The sequence below is a fragment of the Alligator mississippiensis genome, chromosome 9 (assembly GCF_030867095.1).
Source record: "Alligator mississippiensis isolate rAllMis1 chromosome 9, rAllMis1, whole genome shotgun sequence".
Taxonomy (NCBI): Eukaryota; Metazoa; Chordata; order Crocodylia; family Alligatoridae; genus Alligator; species Alligator mississippiensis.
In genome coordinates this window covers 75,930,537-75,952,457 of record NC_081832.1, presented here as the reverse complement: position 1 = coordinate 75,952,457, position 21,921 = coordinate 75,930,537, and the positions used below count along the sequence as shown (strand labels likewise).

Genomic DNA, 21,921 nt, shown 5'->3' with positions numbered 1-21,921 from the left:
AATTTCTGCAAGAACAATCCACTTTAGAGCAATGATGGAGAATATCCACAAACCAATTCTGAACTTGGAGGCCCAAATATTTGCAGAGGAAATTTTATTCTAAGAGTTAGACGCATCTAATCAGGAAAAAGCAACACCGCGGTGTGATCTAGGTGTCCAATTAAAGCTAGCCAATGCCATTCAATTTTTGAATATTAAATAAAACCATGCAGCTGGTGATACAATTTATTGGCTGGGGACTGCTCACAGAAAACATTAACATCAAACAGCAAATAAAGTCCTGGCTAGTATAGTCTGTTCATGCACAATTAGTACACAGAAAAGCAAAATTCACTGACTAAATTAGTCATCATGAATTATTCACCCAGTCCTGACCTTCTCCCTGATTTGAAGTGATCGCCCTAGGGTGCATCGGGGAGAAGTTTGCTCCTACAGGCCTTTCAGGCTTAGCAAACATCCGTGATTTTAGTGATGTCGACATTAAGGTGCTGAACCGAGACACAGGCCGCCGGACAGCCACCAGCCTCCAAGGTCAGGCAGCGATCTAGCTGGAATAGATGCATGCTCTAATGCCGAGGCCAAAGTTACCCGGACGTCACAAGGACCATTGCATCCAAACCCTTGACATCTCCATGCCTCCAAACTGTCAGCCCCCACATTTCCCTCTACTGTAAGGGCTTCGCCCTGAAAAGTTCCCAGCTCTCTGGCCCCGTCTCCATCAAAGCGCATTAGCATGCGTTTCAATTTAAGCATACAAGGGAGCCCTGGGGGGTGACTTGGTTGTGCATGGTGCTGGATCCGAGTCAGGGTGCTCAGCATCTTGCTTTCCTTTCCTGGTCCGCTACTAGCGGGCAGGCACGCAAACTCAAAGCAGCTCCACCAAATAGCAACGAGACAGCAGCGCCCCACAATCGCAAATATAAAACTCTTGCCTTCTGAGACAAAAACCACCATCGCATTATTGTTCCCTAATCCCCACGGACACCAGCCGGCAGTAAGAACTCAATTCAGGGATTTTCACTGGGAGATGAAAAGGTTTTCTCCAACTCCAGCCTTGTCGCTTCACCTCAAGGCAGGCGCTGAATAACTTCTGGATAGGATTTTGCATGGAACTAAAGGAGAGAAAAGGAGCAGCGCCGTGGTGAATTCTGCCCGCAAATGTTCATGGTAGGAGAGCTAAAGAGATGAGAAAAAAGGAGGAAATTGTAAGAGAAAAAGGCTTTCTGATCCTCACAGCTAAACTCCATAATCCTCCCCGTGCTGTGTTCTAATTTGGACGGACGTTTCCCCGGGTGAGAGGAGGAGGGGAGGCAAAAAGAGAAATGAAACGGAGGCAGAAAAAAGGAAATGGGGTGGAGGGGGAAGAAAAGTGAGTCAAGAGGATGGGTGGAAGCAAACGCTGCCTTGGGCAAGCAGCCTTCTGCAATGAAGTCTCTGCAAGCTGGTAACAGCAGCACTGCTTCTACCCAGCAGGGTTTGGGCCGACGTGCTTGGCAAAACTTTGGTAGCTCATCTACCAAATCTAACCGAAGTATTGCGTGCTCAATAGACCTCAACTGCCAGCAATTTAATGCAACACTGTACACATCTACGTTCCTCTCTGCACTGCTCCTGGAAAGCAATGGGTGGCTTTCTGGTAAAATCATTAGCAAATCTGACTAGCAATCGTCCTGCAATTTTGTTTTATTTTTTACCTCTGATGACATCGATTTGTCCAACCCGGAGCAACCTTGTACCACCAGAAGCCTCTAGCAACTTTTTTTGCTGCAGAGATTCATAAGCAAATTAATTGTGACAAGGTTCTGGAAGTCAGAAAAATATTATAAATAATGCACGGGCTTTGCCCACAACTGGTCTTTTCAACCTCTTCCCTTCCCGGCACACCTTTCAATTTATTCTGCCCGGCGCTCCAATCACTTTAACAGCTGTCCTCTTGTGGTTGTTTGAATAATAATGGCTGATGGTCTCAACAGGTTCTTTGAAGAGGTCTCGCCCCACTTCCTGTCTGAAAGCCTGACATTAAAGAATTTCTTTTTGCAAAAATCTAGTTGGTCGAATAAAAGAGATCACCTCGACCACAAGTTCTTTCTGCCTCGAGGCCCATACGGCTACAACCTGGATGGCCTGACTCCTACCTGGGTAACGCGTTACGGTCAAGTAACCGAGCACAGGAAGGTACAGCATGCATCGAAGCAACATGTCGCCTTCACTGACCCAAGGGTCATTGTCATTACTGATCTCTGTTACTGGTCAGGGTGATCGCTGTTACTGGTCAGTGGCCTTCACTGGCCAGTGCACACTGATACAATTTTTAGAGATGAGTGAACTGTTAGTTAGCTTCAGGGCTATAGGCAGCTGAAAGGGCAGAGGGATGACATGGTCTAAGGAGCACAGGCTCAGACTAATTTGCCCTCCTTGGTTTTCTTTCAGGGGTGCTGTTTAGAGAGGGTGGGAAAACACGAGGCACATGAAATAAGAGGGATATTTTGAACGTGCTCTTGGCTCTGTTGAAGTCGACGTCAGGGCTGGTGCTGACTTCAGAGCAAGGGGAGCGGGGTTTCACCTTCAGTGTTTCATTAGGACTGTGGGAAGCTTCGGGTGGTGATTCGATATGGAGGAGATTCGGCCTGATTCAGTAGCCGAATCTCCGGATCTGTATTGAATCAGGGGACCAAATCAAAGGTCCAAATCGATTCAAAGCTCTTCAAATCTTCAGAAAAGATTCAGAGACCTTTGATGATTTGGACAGTCCCTGGTGGCTGCAGCAGGGAGCTCCCCCAGCCTCCCTGACTCCCCCACTACCCCCCAGCACCCCATGGCTGCCCACACCCGTCCCAACTTGGTACTTTAAATTAAAGCCCCAGTGCTCACCAGGTGCTGCTAGGCAGGGGGCCATCCCTGCTGCCCCCCACTGCCCCATGCTGCATGGGGGGCTCTGCTATGAGCCCCCTGAACCCACCCCTCTCTCCCCCAGCCCCCCCCATGGGTGACCCACTCGAGCCAGCTCTGGCCCTTTAAGAAAAAAAAAAAAACAAGAAAAGCCCCAGGATTCACCACTTCTGCAGTGGCCTCGGGGCTTTGGGGGCTCGTGCAGAGCCCCCCACATGGTGTGGGGCAGCGGGGATTGCCCCCCACCTGCCAGCACCCAGTGAACATCAGGGCTTTTTTGGTTTTTTAACAAGTTCTGGGAGCTGGGGCAGCCATTGCTGGGCAGGGGATGGGCCTGGCCTGGCTGATTCAGAGATTCGGCAGGAGCCAAATCTCCAAATCAGATTCGGCCGAATCGAATCGGGACAATGATTTGAATCACTGATTCAAATTGAGTCACTGTCCCCTGAATCAGCAGAATCCGAATCCAAAGTGAATACTAGCCACTTTGCACAGGCCCATCAAGACAAGAGTCTCCAAAACACCTTGGAAGATTCTTGGGTCGTTCTTGCTAACGGTTGAGCCTCAATAGGACTAGAAGTTTGGTTCGGCTACATTGGTATAACTCTGAATGCTCTTCCAATTTACCTAAATCTCTTGGGCTAAATCCTGTTCAGTTCCATGAAGATCTCAAGTAAATTAATCAATGGCACTGGAGTTACTCCAAGCTGACACTGGTGTCACTGGGACAAGGATCTGGTCCCACAACGGCATTCTTCATATAAACGTTTCTTTAGAAAAAGGACTCCCAAAAGAAGAGATGAGCTCTTTCTTGTGATTTCCAAACACTGAAGCTTAAGGGACTGATCTGGACTTCAGATCTTGTTGAATCTTGTTGAATCTAATCCTCCAAGAGGAGTGGGGAGAGACTATTTGCCTTAGAAATCCTTGTGCATGCACACGGGACGAGGCTGCAAGGAAATCCCCAGTGCAACTAGAATACAGGCCATGCCACAGTTAAGATTAAGGCATTCTGGATCTCATGGACAGGATTAAAAAGAAAGCATGATGGACTAACAGTGTAATGCACCTTCCTCACTTCTTCAGGGTGCTGCTATGGGGACCGAGTCTCTCTTTAAGACAAGTGACACCATACAGCCCATGGTCTTCCTGTAACCAATATAAGCACAGATTGTGAGGTCTAACACTTACCTAGTATGGTAGCAAGTGATGCTTTCACCCACTGATGGCACATCCCAGTACCTTTCCCTTGATAAAATGCAGTCACGAAGTAGGTCAGTGACTTCAAGACCAGTCACAGTCTTCTCAGACACTCACGCTAACCACAGCGTGAATGTCCCATTTAATATAACTCCTCTCTTCCAGGTCCCCTGCTTCCTTCAACTCTCTGCCCTCCAGGCTGGATCTGTCCTGTCTATATTAAGCAGCATCATGTTTGTTCTCAGGGTGGGGACAGTGGACCTTCTTCATGGATGATCCCTTCCTCCATGCCATTTTGGATCTGCTTGGCTCCCTGAGTACGTCAAGGAGCCCCCACATTTGTTGAATACTTTGGGGACAGACTCTTACCCACAAAACCTGCCTATCAGCTGGAAATGTGCTGCCTAAAGATCTTGGTAAGTCTCCGTCCCACCTGCTCTGCTAAATAAAATGCTGGATCTAATCCAGTGATGTTTCCTGGGTGCTTTCCACCATTACTCAGGACAGCTGGCTCTGCTAACAACTGACCTTCTTCAAGTAGGTTTTGGGTGTTCCCATTTGAGTCTTTAAAGGACAAGTTCAACACAGCAGCAAACAATCCAATTCACTCCCAGAGAGAGAACCTGCCTACATTTCCAAAAAGTATATAAGGCATTCAATAGATGCTGTAAGTGCTGGCTTGGTATAGTTGGTTTGCTCATCAGGGCTGAACTTGCAATTAGGTTTAATTGGGAAAAAGAGTAACGAAGCCTTCCTTTCATTTTTTTTAAAGAAACTTCACAGAACAATCACAAGGAGGTTGTGAATGGAAAGGAGAGAAGTGTGTAGGTACAGATTACTGAGGCAATCTACCTGCTTTGTACTTGGAAGAGGAAAATCAGCCCTCAACCCATTTCAGCCAGACAGTTCAACAAGGTTCACCGCTGCAGCTTTGGCAGGAAATAGCTGGAGCTGCCCACATAAGTTTGGCCTCCAGTTTACATTTTAGTCCAAAAAAGTGGTTTTGCTATTTCCTGGCACCCCATGTATATCGTGGAGGACAGCAATGTGCATTAGACAGCAATGCTTCCTGAACATATAGGGAAATAAAAGATTTCTGTGTTCTGACAGCTTGCTCCTGAGTTTGCCTTATGCTGGCTCAGACTTTCAGTTCTTCTTAAATGTAACTTGCATATCAGTGTAAGCCCTCTCCTTCTTTTTGACAGGGTGCCCTTGTAGATGGTAATTTCCTGTGAGAAAGATGGGAAAGGGACTCACAATCCATCTTGGACTGCGTGTCCTATGGCAAGAAATTTTGGTAGGATACAAATATGTATCTATATACTTAGGAAAAGATTCAGGGCTCAGTGCTGGTCTCATAGTCAGTCTGGAGGTCAGTGAGGTCACAAAAGTCTACAATGGGCACAAGTAAGGTCAGATCCAGGCATGTAGAGAGAGAGGAATAAATAATAGCTGTTTGGACCAGGCTGCAAGGTGATAGCACTGATGAAGGATCTGCCTCGATGTTGTATGCTCTGTAGCATCAGTTCCCGGGATCCAGAATACATGCATTGCCCTGGACAAAGAACCAAGAAAACAAGCCAAACAAGCAAAACAGGCTAAAAAAAATAAGCTATGTGATTGTATATGGTCCTTTGCATCTCCAAGCAATTATCAAACCTTTTATTAATGTTAGAAATACCCTTGCAAGGTAGGTATGGTCTGAATAGAGGGATGGAGGGGTGCAGCCCAGCTCATCTCATGAACTTGAGGCACAGCTAGGAAGAGACTGCCTGAAATATGGCTAGAGAAGGCTCAGATCTCACTCATATGCCCTAATTCCCTCCCAGCCACCTCTGCAGTGTTGTCCCAATGCTTGTACATCCACTTGCATGCAGGAAGGGCTGAATGATCTACCTGCTTGGGAGCAGACACCATCAGGAAAGTAAGGCTGTAGAGCTGGGAGTTTCCCCAGACACCAAAGGATGACCATGGCCACAGCACCGCTCCAATCCCATAGGAAGGTAATGAGATTCCAGGGTCTCATGCCCAGAGGTGAATGCACAGGGCAGAGGAGAGGAGAGGAGACAGAAGGAAATGAGCTGAGCAGGGTAAGATGCTGCTTTTCGGGGGTGAAGGTCGAAGGGGCAGGCAATGGGGGATGAAGAACAACCTAGCGAGCAGAGCAGACTGTCAAGGAGAAGCTGAAGACAGGGTGAGGTTTGGTGGGCACCACCCTGGGCGAGAGGGGTGGTCACAGCCCCGATCCTATTACAATAGAATAAATGCATCATCCCTGTCTACCCAGCTAGGCTGGAGGAGTGACGCCAACAATGAATTCAGCCAGCTGCACCTGTTTGAAACCAGCTCCAAATGTGCAGCCACAAATCAGCAAAGTCTTTCCTGCAATGTGTGATCTTCAACAAACAGGGGCTTGCAAAAAAATGGGCTTCCCGGTAGCACAAAGTATTGCATGTCACACGGCAAAAGTATAAAGTGCCTTAACAGCCAGCAGACAACAGCACAGAATCAACCAAAATGATCAAGAGCTCTGAAGCAGCTGATATTTATGGAGGCACCAGTTGCAACTCCACAGTTCAGTACCATTTTGCACGTGAAGCAAAGATTCAACAAGTCCCTTAAGTTTCCCCCTGATTCCTGAAGGTTCCCACACTGTTTTTTTGAGGACAGAACAGATTTCTTGAGAGCACATAAGTAAGTCCATTTGTTAGGAGATAAAATGAATGTAAAATGGGGTCCTTTAAGAAACTCAGCATCTGTGTGTCCTTTTCTTTTCTTTTCTTCTTTTTTTTGTTCTGAACGATCTTAATAATGAAATAATGGACTCTTTGACTTGCCATATAATTAAAATTAATTGAAATCTTGCGCAGCAGACAACAGTTACAGAAATTATGTTGTAATTGAGTTTATCAATGACGGTTGTATCTAATTATTATAATTATATAGATTACAGCAAGCCCCAGGTAATTCGGCAGTGTGGCTATTGTAACAGAGGTAACGCAACCAATCACCGGCCTTCTTCTACCCGGTTCTTCTCATTTGCATGTATTAGTTCTGTTATTTGCAAGTGTTCAGCCAGAGGGAGACTAGACACATAATAAGAGTTTTCACTAGCGGTTAATTTGGCTCAACTTTTGAAACCATATTACTGGTGCTTTCAGTGTGCCCATTCCAACTAAGCAGAATAGCTGCCCAAACCTGGCAGAGAAAGGAGACTCGGAGAACGCTGGTTTAATGCCCCTGCTCACTGCACACACACAATTGTCAAAAAAGTTGGGAGAAAGGAATGAAGAATCATTTCATCTCTGTATAATGCCAACTGGCCCAAAGCCCAGTTCGTTGCAGTCAGCAATGAGCTCAGCCCCAACCTGTGCAGGAAAGACCGTCCAGCATCTGTCTGGAAGAGGATGCATCACCTGTTGTACATGCTAGTGGAAAAACAGCTGGGTGCTGCCTTTATTTCTGCAACATACACTCAAAAACTGAACAGAGTATGGGAGGAAGGGAAAGGAAAGCTGAGGACAGCAGGATCTCAGCCCTACCTGGTCCATCTGGCACTGGATTCTCAGGGAAGACCTGGGTGTGAAGATACGGGGACTGGAGACTTGGCTGGGTGAAGTTCCTGTGTCATTCATCTCTGAAGATCTCCCCATTGCAAAGAGGTGGGACATGGTCCTGGGATGGCTGCTGGGAGAACCCTGCATCTCAACGCCACCAACCGCCAGAATCACAAAGCAGCCCACCTCCCCGAGTCCGCCGAACAAAGACCTAACCCAGATATGAGATGCAGAGGCAGGTTCTTAATCCCCAGCCTTCTCACAAGTGGGGCAAAGAGACCTAGAAAACAAGGCTGAGCCACACATAATAGAGAACTAGTGACCACAGCCAGGAGAAGGGACAGGAGAAAAGCACATTAGAAAACCCAGAGAGGAATGACTGGTGCAGACAAGGCTGGCTCATTCTGCCTCTGGAATAGACCTTGCATGCAATACAGCATAACCAACAGCAAGCATCTATCTATCTATCCCCTACTCCCTGCTCAAAAAAAACCCCCAAAAGAGATTTCTTTAGAAACGGATAGGTCTAAGAGGGTAGATGGGAGGGAGAAGTTAATCAAACACTTTGTTGTATATCTACTTCTGATTTTCCACAAGCTTTGCAAGCAGGCAAACCCATTCCTGCCATCAGCTTTCCTGTGGTCTCACTACAGACAGGTAGCAGGGCCCCAAGTGAGTTTAGTGCTGACTGAGATCCCAGGCAGCTAGGACTTGGGAAGTCCTAAAGGGTGGGCAATCTTGAAGTCTCTTGCAATATGTCTATTCAAGATAGTGGGAATGGAGAGGAAAAGTGAGGGAGGGTATGGAAGTGGATAAAAACCGGGGGCCAAGTGTGCATCCACAGCAGAACACAAATGGTGCAGGAGAGTGGGGGAAGCTAGGGCAGAGATATGCCCAGAGCAACATGAAGGACCAGAGAGGACTTGGGCCTTATATTCAGGGGAATACAAGAAGCTTCAAAGAACACAAAGGATCCAGAGAAGAGGAAACAGCAATAATTAAGTACTTGCCCTTCTTTGCACTGCATCATGCAGCCAGAACATACCAGCGACTCAGGCAATAACATTTCAAATAATAATTAAAAAAAAGAATAGATAATCAATATTTCATATCCTCAAAACATCAGACACAACAAGTTGCTAGTCTCATTGGGTTGCTTGGTTAGTGCTCCCATATTAAATTTTTAATTAAAAAATGGTATTTCCCAGGCAAAAAGGAGACTATTAAGATGGTGTTACGGTTGAGAGCTTACACCAGACACTAAGGGGAATATTCAGGAATGTTGCAATTAACCCAAAACCAAGTGTTTTAAATCCAGGAAAATGAAAGAAAAGCTTCAAAATAAATGTAAATGTGTTACTATATGGAAATGAATAGTGAGGGCATCTAGAACAGCCTGACCCCTAACTTCCTGCGAGAAGACCTAACTGGGTGCATCTACACATGCACTTTAATGTGCACTAAGCTACTTTAATGCACATTAAAGCGTCACTAAAAAAAAAATGCTATTTAGTTAATGCACATTAAAATAGGCTACTGTGCATTAAGCATCACTAAAAAACCATGGGCATCTATACACGAGCACGGAGGCTGCTCCGACACACTGGAAGTTCAGCGTATTGGAACAGACTTCATTAACTGAGTCTGCTGAAACATGATAATTGTGATGCTCCAGCAGCCTCCTGTGTCTCATGAACCAACATCCACGCACTTAAAAATGGTGGTGGGGGCACTTGAAATAAAGCTTGTAAAGGTGCCCTGTGCTCTTTAGTTAAAGCACATTAAGACAGACTAATGCACATTTTCTTAGTAGCTCACAAGGAGGGAGCCTAAACACAGGTAGCGAGGCAGCTCCGACATGCTGGTAATTACGGTGCTCCGGCAGCCTTCAGCGTCTTGTGTATCAGTGTCCACGCACTTAAAAATGGAGTCAGGGGTGCTTTAGCTAAAGCTCATTCAATTAGCTTTAGAAAAAGTGCACCCGCCACCATTTTTAAGCGTGGAGGCCCTAATGCACACGATGCTCTGGGTGCTTTAGTTAGAGCCGGTCTCGGAGCCACTCTAGTTAAAGCCCACCCCCCAGGGTACGTGTATAAATGCCCCAAGGAGGTACTAGATTTAATGCTCAATAACTGAAGTGCATTAATGCACATGTAGATGTACCCCAATGTGTCTGTAGAAATCAGTTTAGTCTAATCTAGAGCCCCAAACACTAAACTGCTATAACTGGAACTATGTGATTATTGAACAGTGTGACTATGGGGCAGAATCAAGGTTGTTTGGATGCCCAGCTCTGTATGTGGGAACACAGAAGCAAGCAGAGTGGAGACAGCCCTTGGTCCAGGAAGAATGGGAATGTCCATTGGGGTTACTTCTAAATTGCACTAACTTATCGAAGAAATCCCTCTATTTCCAGTGCATCTCTCTCTCCACCTTGCATAGATGTGGTCTGGCCCAAAAGGTTTTTTTTTCCATTATTGTTATCATTGAAACTCTCAGGATGATAATACTAATGCACTAATGTTTGCAAAAATCCCACTTACCAGTAAGATGGCCAGGACATGTCACTTCATGTTTTCCACTTCATTTGTTTCTGTTGAGTCACCTGGTTTTACAAAGTTTGCGGATATTTTTCCGAGGGGCTGGTGTCCCACACTGACGCTCCGGTAAAGAGAGAGGTCAGGTCAGGTCACAGGTTAGTCCTTGAGGATAGAAGCAAGACAAATCAGAGATGGGTATGAATGTATGAGGCTTTGCAATGAAATATAGAGCCACAACAGAGCACAGCTTCCGCCCCAGCACTGCAGAAGGTTAAGTCAACTTCCTGCTGTGGGAACACGGCATTTGGAAATTTCACTGCAACTAGAGGTGAGTGCTAAAACTTTGACTTTAAAACTCACTGGTTCTTCCTCCAGTGTAGAACTTTAAAATCACTTTCCTTCCCAGGAAAGAGAAATACTTCTTAGCTCTGGGTTGCTTTTTCTCTTCTTTTTTTTTTCCAAGAGGGATTTTTCAGTTAAAAAATATGTTTAAAAAATAAAGCAACAAACTAATCAACAAAACCTCGTAAAATACAAATTGCTTATGAAAGTGTCACACATCCCAAAGCAATTCCTATGGTTTTCCTTTCACATCTTGAAGCTAGCACCGAAGAACGGGAGCATCCAAACTTTGCTCACCCGAAGACAGCATCAACCAATGCCAGAAACCTGCTTGGTATGAACTGCAACCAGTTGGGAATTATGGCCTACTGTGACCATAAATCCCAGCACACTACACTCCTCTTGACCCAAACAACGTTCTAGCGTAGAGGCATGCTAACTCTGGAAATGACTATGGCGGGAGTGAGGGATAGGCACAATGCAGTTACTGGCTGCTTTGGCCTACACCTGGCCTTTTGATCTGCAATGCATAAAACCCATAGCCAGATTTTTTGTTTCACATTTTGCGCTAAATTCCCATCTAACCAGACGTGCCCAACATCCAAACGCCATGTTCCAGTTTTGCCGCAGTTTGCATTTCTTCTGTTTTGCAGCCGACCTGCATATAAAGTATGTCCCATTCAGACTCCACAGAGATAAATGTGTTGCTACCATGAAAAAGAGAGAACTTGTTATCTCTTACTGTCTTATAATTAATTTCCTCCCTAAGAATAACTTAGCAATGTTTTGAGAGGGCAAATCCATCAGAGGAAGCCCATGTCCTTAGAACCACAAGGATAGTCAAAGGGTGGACTGATCTCTGGCTAAGTAAGAAGACATGAATCCCTTATGCTGGGAAAGTAAGTCAGAGAGACTTCAAGAAGGGTAAGCAAAGTGCAGAGCTGTATTTTCTTCAGAAATAATGTGGCTATTTCCTCAGGCTTTGGAAAGCTTAATTGGGGTGCAGGGGCTCTCCTGGAGGCCTGAAGCTGTGAGCTCAGGACAGACATCATACACGCAAGCCTGTGCAGGCATTCACAGCTCACTGTACTGCTCTGCCTTCTGCCCTTTTGTAGATCTGCCATGCATCTGCAATGTGCCTCCATCCAGGCTTGTAAACCCCCTTGTTAAAATGGTAATGGGAGCTCGCACCGCTCAGTCAATGCATCTCCGTCCTGGCCTGCTGCAGTCCTGCGATTCCAGCCCTGAGCAGGGTTTTCTATAGCAGCTTTATGGCACAAGATTGTCTGCAAAGCGCAACAAAGCAAAGCTATGAATTCGGTATTGACAGCACAGCATCTGTGTAAGCAGATGTAGCCAGCATCGTGGCCTCTGTGATAACACACACACCGCCGGCCCTAGGCATGGTATTCAGTTTAAACAGAGCAGAACAACGTTACGGAGAATATACTGGGGGGGAGGTCTTTGCCTCCACCCAAGCACACTGCACAAAGGACTTTGGTTTGACTCCTTGTCTAAAGAATGGTACCTCTCACAGCCCTGAGTTGTAAGGCCAGCAATGACCCTCTTTCTCACCAGAGCCGTGAAGTCTGAGATGTCGCCACGCCAGAGATTATTATTATAGCCTGGCTGTAAAAGGGGGCAAGATATTTGCAAAAAGAAAGCTCTTATACAGGAAACTAGTGTTGGCTTAGAAATGGTATTTAAAGGTTTGTTTTGGGGGAATTACCTTATGGGTATAGATAGATGCATTCAAATGGTTCAGGATGGGCAGCAAGGGTTAATTGACTTCTAAGAGTCTGGGTCACACAGAGTTTTACACAGCCTTGGAAGCAGACAGGCTGTCTAGCACAAGAAGACATCAAGGGCACAGTCTGGAAAACAGTCTGGAAACAGAGGGAGTATGTACCATACTGCCCATAACACAAGATAGAAGTGGCACCAGCTAACAAGACCCCAGAGCAGGGGGGCCTGAGTCCCGGTTTTCCAAAGCCAACAGCTAGGTATCCTTACATTTCAGTTTACAGTTCTGCTCCAACCATCAGGGAGCTGCTGCCATCCCCAGCATCTTTAAGGCATACTGTATTTTTTTGCATACAACATGCTGCAGAAGATCAGCAGCACTGTGTTTCTGAAAGGCAGAACGAAGAAGGAAAAAAACCCATCTTTCCTTGTAGTAAATAACTGAGTAGCAGCAGTAAGGGAGCCAAGGCTTCCTGCTGTTCTCATCCCTGCGAGTCATTACAGGTTTTACTTTTGGCTGGCAAACAGCCGAAACTGTACCGACTATATTTCTTAAATATAATGCATGCTCCAATTTCCAATAGCTGTATTTTGGGAACAAGGTGTGTTGCACATGAGAAAATACAGTACTTGTGGGGGATGAAAAAGACTCTTTTTGAAAAGGCTGGTCGTGTGTGCTGGGCTGTGGCTGAGAAGCCATCAATTACACAGCTTTTTAAATGTGTTACCATACTCGCAACTGTTTGATAACAAGGTGATATGATTTATAAGGGCAGCCAAAATTCAATTACTGATTTTCCATAAATTTTCAACATGGTCTCTTCATCTTGAGCTGGTTTATAAAGAAGTCTGCAGCACCAGGGGGACCACGTGTGATTTGGCCATAAGACAAAGGGTAATTTCCAAAAGAACTAGAATTGGGAGGGGAGGATTTCACCTTAGCACCTATGTGACACCCTGGGCCCAGGCTCCCTGAAATGACACTGCCTAAAAAAAAATATGGCATAAAAGCGTACAGACTGACCAGTAGCCATATATTAGTCCTAAACCACTTATCCCATATTTTAAAGGTGCCAAAGCACGACTAAAAAAAAAAATGGTTCTTTCCATAGTCTTGTATCAACCTGCATGTATTGTTGAGAAAAATAGGTTAATAAAGATTCAGGAAAGCTTTAGATGCATATACTGACTTCCTGCTCAGATACAAGTCCCATGGGAATGCAGAAGTAGGCCCTTAGGAACAATAACAGCAACCTAATAGCTGCTGGAGTTAAAATGGCCATCACTCACGCTACAAGGGAAACATGGCCACTAAGGATCAGAACATCTCTGCTTCCAGAAGCACCAGGGAATATGATCTGGAGGATGTGAGCAAAGTAGAGTCACAAGGTCACATTGCTGATTCCTACTGCGTCTGTGATCCACCGTGGCACCCCAGATCCTTCTTGGCAGCACAGATAGCCTGGCCCATGACTTTCCCTTCAGCTTGCATGCATTTACATTTCTTCCTTTCCTTTGATCTGTGCTGAATTTCCTCCTGTTGCCCATAATCCAGTCCCCCAAGTTATCAATATCCTTTTGACCTTCCTCCTATCATCCAAAGTGCCTTCAGCCCCTTCCCACTTCTGTGTCATCTGCAAACTCTACCGGGAAGCTCTATAATAGCTCCACCTGACTCATTACTAAAACTGTTAATCACCATCAGACCCAGCAGAGATCCCTGGGGAGCCCCACTGGAAACCTCCTGCCAGTCTGACATTGATCCATTTTTAGCTACCCTTTGCTTGTGGTTATTCAGCCAATCCACCTAAGAGTAAACCTTAGCGGGCTGCAGTGGTCTCATCAAGCCAAGGGCTTTGTCCAGGCCTTTACGCCACATGGCCAGCGAGGCCAAGGATATGCAGTGCTCCTAGCAATGTCCGTTTCCCTCTGACCTCCCAACCCAACTTGGTGCTGCCATGAGCATATAGCACTGACAGTATCACACAGCATTTCTTGTCACACTTGTCTCCTTTGACCTACCAGAGAAGGCAGCAGCTTTCACTCCTAGGCTAATCAATGTACCATACTCCAAATATTATTTGACATGCAGCAGCGCTTAAAAGGAACGTTCACCCATGATACCAGCAATTGAAAGGAAGGGAAGTCACAATGTGGGTAAGGCATGGGGTCAAGAATAAGATCTGGGCTCTAGTCCCCCTGCCTTTATGTGTTGGTCCATGTTGAGGCCTTCTTCCCTGAAGCTATTCCCTGCATCTCACGATTCCCATCTCTCACCTGGCATGGCACGATCTCATGTTGTGCTCTGTGAGAAGTCTCCCCTCCATTTGCTACTGACCCTGCCCACACAAGAAACATCACCAGCCCAAAAGCCATGGAAAATAGCAGAGCTGGAACATACTCAGGGACTTGTGGGATCCGATTCAGAGGCCCTACTGTCAACATGGGAGCAGGCTGGACAAAGGTAGCACTGAGCCACCCTTGCTCTAGCTGCATCCCAAAGCTATCTACGCAGGGGCAACTCACCCTCATGGTGAGTTAAAGTAGCCCCTTCTGTGGAAAGCACCCCGGGGAATTTCCATATTGCTCGGCACCTGGAAATTTTGCACTGAGCAATGCACGTGAAGCTGTGTGCGTGGGCCACGCCGGAAGTCAAATGTCTTGCGATGGCAGTACACGGATGGTTATTTTCTGCCTTGCTGCTCAGTTCCATGTGTGATAATCAACGCGGAATCACCACCATTATTTCTGATCCCTGCAACGGCACAGATTTGATAGACTCCCGGTTTCATCTGGTGTGACAAATTCAGCCTCCGTGTAAAGTGAATTAGGCATGTGCCTTCTGCTTTTATTTATATAACTTGATATAATGCACGAGGGGATGCAACAGACAGGTCACAGATTGTTGCTACTGCAACAGCCTCTACCAACCCCAGCTGAAATCAGAGGCCTGTGCATGCACACAGTGAGAGTCCATGCTGCAAAGAGTTTGCAATAGGAATAGAAAATGGAGAAATGTCTCACTCAATCTCACAACCGGCTCTCACCAGGAAGAAACCCAGTTGCCCCCAGTTCCAGCCCCGGACTTTAACTTCCAGGCCACATGTGCTCTCCCGGACAGTCCTACCTCACTTCCCTGCTGAGCTCCTCTCCCCAGGTGGCCAGAGTCTGTCTGAGACATTGCTCAAGCCCTTTATTTAGTATTTGATGCTGCAGAAGCAGTTGCTTGCCCCCTTGTTACCTGTATTTAAATGCACTTTGACAAACAGCAACTGGAACATGGAGAACCTTTCAACACCTAAGTGCTGTTTTTAAAGGGTGCATTCAGGGCATCTATTTGGGCTAAATGATGTGGCATCTTTCCCTTTTTTAAGCAAGAGGTAGCATGTAATATTAAGTCACTTCTGAGGGTTCCCATGCCCTTGAAGATACTGGATCTCCACTATTGCCCACCCTCTGGTTTCCTTCCTGTAAGTGGCTGAAATCATTAATTTAAGGTTTAAAAACCCCTGTTACTATAGTGTGCCTGAAGTAATAAATGTTTCAGATTTTCAATTAAACTAAATGTGGAGGCACTGGATCCCTTTTCTGTATCTAATGAGTCACACAGAACCATTACCCTACTATCCATTAATTATAACAAGGTCAGCACATTCCCCGACATCTTTTCATGACTGCATAATGAACCAGCGCTGGCTAGAACCACAGGTAGAGTCTAACCCGCACAGCCCTATAGAAAGACCATTTGTCTCTCATTGCCCTGCTCATATTTTTCAGGCAACCAGAGGCTTTGAAGGCTGAAGGGCTGGGTTGCAACAATTGGGGAAAAGATAGGAGACGGCAAGATGAGAGAAGAATAGGGAGTGCGGCTAAAATTGAGCCTGCATAACAAGGACACTGGTATTAGCATGAACATACACATTTGACAGCCCTGGCCAGGTGCATCCTCAGCACCTGACTGGTACCTGGCTTCAAACTACATCTGGACAAGGGAATTTTTTGCACCCAAAATTTTATTTATTTATTTATTTTTAACCAAAAGCGATTTTTTTCCCCCTTGATTTTTAGCTGAACGTTTCAGATTTGGGGTTCCTGGACACTTGATGCTAAAAACGTGGTCAAAACAGATGTCTCCGGGAAAAAACACCCGTTTTGGCAAAAAGTTGTTTTCTACTGAAGAAAAATAAATACACAAACAGACTGTCGGCACTGGACACCTTTGACCAGCTTTGGTTTTGACAGTCCCGGGGGGTTACGGCATTACATTATAGTTCAGCGGTTAGGTTTGCCATGGTGAGAAGGACCCTTCTTGCCCTATTTCAGTGAAACTGCGCTGTGCCCACTGATGACCATGGTCCGTTGAAGGCTGATTGCTTCTGCACTCAGAGACATTTGCCTCCCATCCTCTTCTCTCACCCTTTGCTTTCCCACTTTTTTTTGGCTCTCTCTCATCTGTGTCCTTTATCCAAGATTTCCAAGGCAGTATTTTATTTTAATGGCCTTTATGAAGATGATGTACAGCACCCTAAGTGCTTTTGGTGGAGGGCGAGGGAAAGGCGATGCTATAAATAAAATCCTCATCTACAATCAATGGCACGTAAATTATGCTTAGCGGGAGAGTGTATGGCTATGTCCCCAGAGGTGCTAGCAGTGGTAGAGAGGACCAGGGGGCACTGTCGAGGGTGTCAGCTGAGCATTCATTTCAGAACAAGCAAATCATTTGGCTTCCACCTTCGGATAAGACTTTGCTCTCTCCCGGTACCCAGGGCATAAAAGCTTTAACAGCCTCCTTCTCCTCTCAGTGAGTCCGCGGGCGTTAGCCTCCGAGAATCTCAAACAGCCACACGCCGAGAGGCCCTGACTGATTCATGAGCTGCTTTGTGGCTTTCAGAGCCCCAAACTTTTTTTTCCACTTAAAAGTTCAAAGCCTGCCTGTGCTGTGGTTAAGGGAGCACGGGGGCTCCACTGCACAGCGTCTACTGAGGCCTGCTCCATCTACGAATATCGGAGCTGGCTGATGAATCACCGGGTGACTCAGGCTGCCATCATTCAGACGCCACCTGCATCCCTGGCTGCTCTTCCCCTAGACCAGCTGCTTTCCAAACTGCTACCTAACCAGCTCAGTCCCACTATACTACAGGGAACTTCCCATCTGAACTGGAGTCATGGCTGCCCCCGCCGAGGAAAACCCATGTCCAACAAGGCACCTGCAGGATTCAAAATCGAGGCATTTTCCAGCAGAGCAAGACCCGAAGCAAGACCCTGTTTCTCTGCCTGCCTTGAGCTTTGCAACCAAGTCTAAGCCTAATGGTTAGAATCAGCCATTCTGTACAAAAGTAGCTCTCAAAAATTCATATTTCTCAATATCTTCAGTCATGATACCCGGCTACCTAATGCATTTAACACATTTCCTAAGAAAAAAAAAAAAGAAAAAGAAACTCAAAGTAATATGATTTCAAAAACTATTTTTTTTTTTGCCTCCACTAAAATTTAAGTGAAGTAAGCCTCGCAGCGATAAGGAAGATCGCCATTTCTCTCTTTTTACCTCCAAAGAAATCCTGAGAGCTTCCATCTGCAAATCAAACTTGGTAGCAGGTAGGAACACATGGTCCATGTTCCCTTTTCGCCAATAGAATGAGCTAGAAAGCGTCTTCTCCCACTATGTACTGGGATTTATAACTATGCAAGCATCTGGCCACTCAAGCAAACCTACAGGGTCTAGGATTTGTGAGATTAACTAGTTTCATCCCCCCCATCTTTCTGGGTGTCGCTTCTTCAAACCAATGAATCTATGCAAGACTTCTCCTAGAATGGGTCCCCTAGGTCAGGTGCCCTGGGTACCGTTGTGCCTATGCAACATTTGGTTTGGTTTTAATGGCATTAATTTGTTTAATATAAGAAGAGAACATCCTGAAGTAGCATAGAGAAAAGCAAAGGTTTGCTATTTCTGAACTGTTTTTCTTCGAGCTGCTTGGGGAACAAAGGGAGCTAGAGGGGAAAAGATGACGAGATGCTCGGGGGTGACAAATCTGAGAAGAGACGATAGGGAAGAGACTATAAAAAGAGGAAGCTCCTGTAGCTTTGCAGATAGCGCTAGCATCTTGTTGCCTACTGAGTCATTCATAGCACTGACCCACTGTAACAATAAAAACACGGTGGGAAAATAAGCTCCCATAACCAATAGAAACAACCAGAGAGGCAGAGGTTAGAGGAATAGCACTGATTTGACACCCAGTCAGGTTTCCCAATCCAACTCCACACACACAATGACTTATTACCCTCCAGCATTTCATTGTAGCAATGATTCTCTTCCCATTGCCTCCTTGGCCTTAGAGGCTGGTGCATGACAGGAGAGAAGTGGATTTCCTCAAATGCTAACGTGCCCCTTATTAGCCAGATGCCTCGGCTTTGCTAAAGGTCCACAGCTGCAGAGCTGAAACTTCTGGAGAGAGTGAGGAGGTCACAAATCGCAGGTGTGGGGTTCATTTGCCTGTTTAAGGATCTTACAGGAGAACATCAATGCGCAGGAGAGATAGGGAGAGATCTCAGCATCACTTTGCCATCATAAGATCACAGGGTTGGAAGGGACCTCAAGGGTTATCTTAATCCAATCCCCACTGGGTACGGTACACTGCAGCTATGGATCTATGCCTGGTCCCCTATTGCTTGGATAACATACCTCTAGCCTGTTATTACCAAGCAAGAGTAACACTGGGACTGCAAGGCACAGTCCGGAAATACAGAAGAGGATTTCAGCTAGAAACCACTGCCTTGGGGAACTGTGGGCAAAGTCCTAGAGTGGTCTATACCCCTTATGGCTCAATAATGATATTTAGAGATCTGCTTTACGAACTGACTTGTAGGTAGAGTAGATATTGCATTTGAACAATGGACCAAGTGAATGGCAAGGGTTAACTGGTTTCTAAAAGCCTCTTTGTGACAAGGTTTCACATTCTCAGCCTTAGAGGCCAAAGGCAGTAGACAAACAGGCTGGGGAAATTGAAAACATGAACAGTGTACCCGTAATATGAGGTAAGGAAGCATTAGGTCACAGTGACCAGCTGCAGGACCCCTGGGATTTCCAGTTTTTGTGGGCGGACCAAATATGGAGGTTGGGGCATGTCCAAATTAAGATGCATGTGATTGGTTTGTGGAAACTAATGAATAGGCTGAAAGGGCAGAATATGGACATTATGATGACCACAGGAAAACCAATCAACGGTACCCAGAGGGGTGGATTTGATTTAAATCATCCTTCAGGAAGCCTCGATTTAATCACTGTTTTCTACAAAACATGCATTCTTGTTGTTTGATATAACCTTCATTAGAATATTCCCAAGCAAGGTCTCCTTTACAGCCTGACAAGCCTGCTGCCATAATAGGCTTTCCCTTCTATCATACCATTCCCTCACTAGATCTCAAATCAATGGAGAGGTTAAATACAGAAACATATCCCTCAAGACTTCTGGAATAGTCTGCTCAAAATGTTTCTCTTTTATTTCTACTGCCCCTCCCTTCTTGCATTTATCTCCAGACTCCCCCTCCTTGCCCAGATCTACTCCACCCTGACAAGCCTCTATTCATTTAACTTCTTGAAACTTTGCACTTTTAGAGAGAGATAAGGATTTGAATTTGTGTACACAAATTTGCAGAGAGACAAGAGGGCTGATGGGTAGGTAATCGGGTCCATTATCTCTCATCTCCATATACTGCTGTTAACAAGGATGTTATCTCTGGAGACATAAATCCACAGTTGGAGAACTGAAACTAAGCATCACAGAGATGTTTAATGGGATCTTCTGGACTGAACTCTGAGTCTCACTGGGTAGAGTGGTTTTCTTTAATCTTTACTACTCTAAAGAGGAGCCTGTGGTAATCCTATAAGATTGGGGCCCTAATATAATCCGTGGTCTGTTGTGATCTATTATAAAACTTTTCTAAAAAGGTTACATGAATATATTGTCTCAAATTGTATATAATTAGAGGTTATAACCCCTATTCCGTGATGATATATTTGAGCTCTACCCTATCTTAAATTAAAACTATCTTTATATACATGGTTTGGTTTTTTTAATCTTAATTAAAAAATAAAAAATAACATTAAATTTTAAAAAATCGTATTTAAATAAAAAATCATTGATTTTTAGCTATCCTCATACCCAGAAATGAAGAATCATCAGAGGAGAAAAAGAATACAAAAGGAAGGACTTCAGAGCAGCAAAAGGTCCCCGAGGGGGAACCTGAGGCCACCATGAACAGAGGGTGCGCCACCAGCCCATCTCACCCACCCCACTGGAAGAAGAGCAGGCCTCAGCCTTTGACCTTCAAGACTGCAGACATTCAAGAAAGAACCACAGGGTGAAGCTCATATACTGACCAGATGTACCTTCCCTCTGCGATAGCCTTAGGACTGGCAGATATAGAATTGGGAAGGTTATTTTGTTAGCCTTGCCTGCATGACTCATCTGCTATCACTGGGCATGTCTACACACTCATTAATGTGCGGTAGTGACTGAGGATTTAGTTTAGTACTTGCTTAATGAAGTACTAACTAAATGAACAGTAACTGCATGGGTTTTTTGTGATGATTACTGTACAGTGGCCAAAAACACTACGCAGTAGCTTATTAGCACAGTGTTTGAACAGCATGCTATTGCACAGTGTTGTTAGACTACCACGCGGTCAGCATCTCATGTAGATGCACCCAGTGTGTATCAATGAAATTTGCCTATTATCAAATGAAAGAAACTGTAGTCCGCCTGAGGGTTTGGGTCCACGCAGAACAAGGTTTCTGGTCATAAATCCAGTGCCAACACCCCCAAGGTATTTATAGGGTGCTCAGAGACATGAGTCTAGGCACTGCTTAGTCCCTTGTGCTTTGGTCTTTGATATCTCCTAGGCCTGCTCTCATGGGGTCTTTTCAGAGACTTCTGAAGCAGTACGATGGCTTCACAATGGGTGACCCTGTTCAAAGCCACCCTTCCTTGGCTATTGCATGGCAAGCTCTTCATAGAGTCTTCCTTGTAGAGGACCTGGCGGGGGGGGGGGGGGGTCAGCTGCCCCTGAGCACTATCCTCACCCCCTCAAGAAGTTGCTCTACAGATTCCAGGTTGTGATCAGGGAGATGGAGTAAGGGCAGGGCTGACTGGAGCAAGAAGGAGGTTGGGGCTGGAAGTGTTGGTCCCCACCACCCCCATGAAGCTGATGCAAAGAAGATGCTACAGCCTGGTTGCTGGTTCCTGGTCCCTACCCTAGATGTCCCAGGGTCTACAGTTTAGCCATGGAGCATCCTTGGAGACATACTGGCTTCATGGGAATAGCTCCTGAAGAGCACCACCAGGTAAAAGGGGGGTCAGGCCCAGATAAGTTAGCAGGGACCCAGGCATAAAAGGCCATCACTACCTATTGACACTAACCAAAGACTTCCATTTTATCTGAAAGGATCTTTTAGACTCTTCCCCTCTCTCCCCTCCCCCTTCCTCCTTTCTCTTTCATTTCCTCCATCTCTCTCTCTGTCCCTGTTTCTCCTGTCCTTTCTCATCAGCTCCTTTGCTGCCTGCCTACGAGGTGATTTCTCCTTCCCCCTGCTCTCCCTCCCGTCCCTTTTCTCTTGATTATTTGGAGATTTGGCTGTGTAGGATGGACGACAT

General features: G+C 45.7%; 1 long non-coding RNA gene across 2 annotated transcripts in view; it reads right to left on the bottom strand.

Moving 5' to 3' along the window:
- LOC109283426 (uncharacterized) overlaps window positions 1–21,921 on the bottom strand; it is a 161,845-nt gene that overhangs the window by 42,726 nt on the left and 97,198 nt on the right. For both annotated transcript variants that reach the window (XR_009454828.1, XR_009454829.1), the window contains one exon: window positions 10,190–10,348. This is a non-coding gene — a long non-coding RNA (uncharacterized LOC109283426). The remainder of the gene's footprint in view (window positions 1–10,189; window positions 10,349–21,921) is intronic.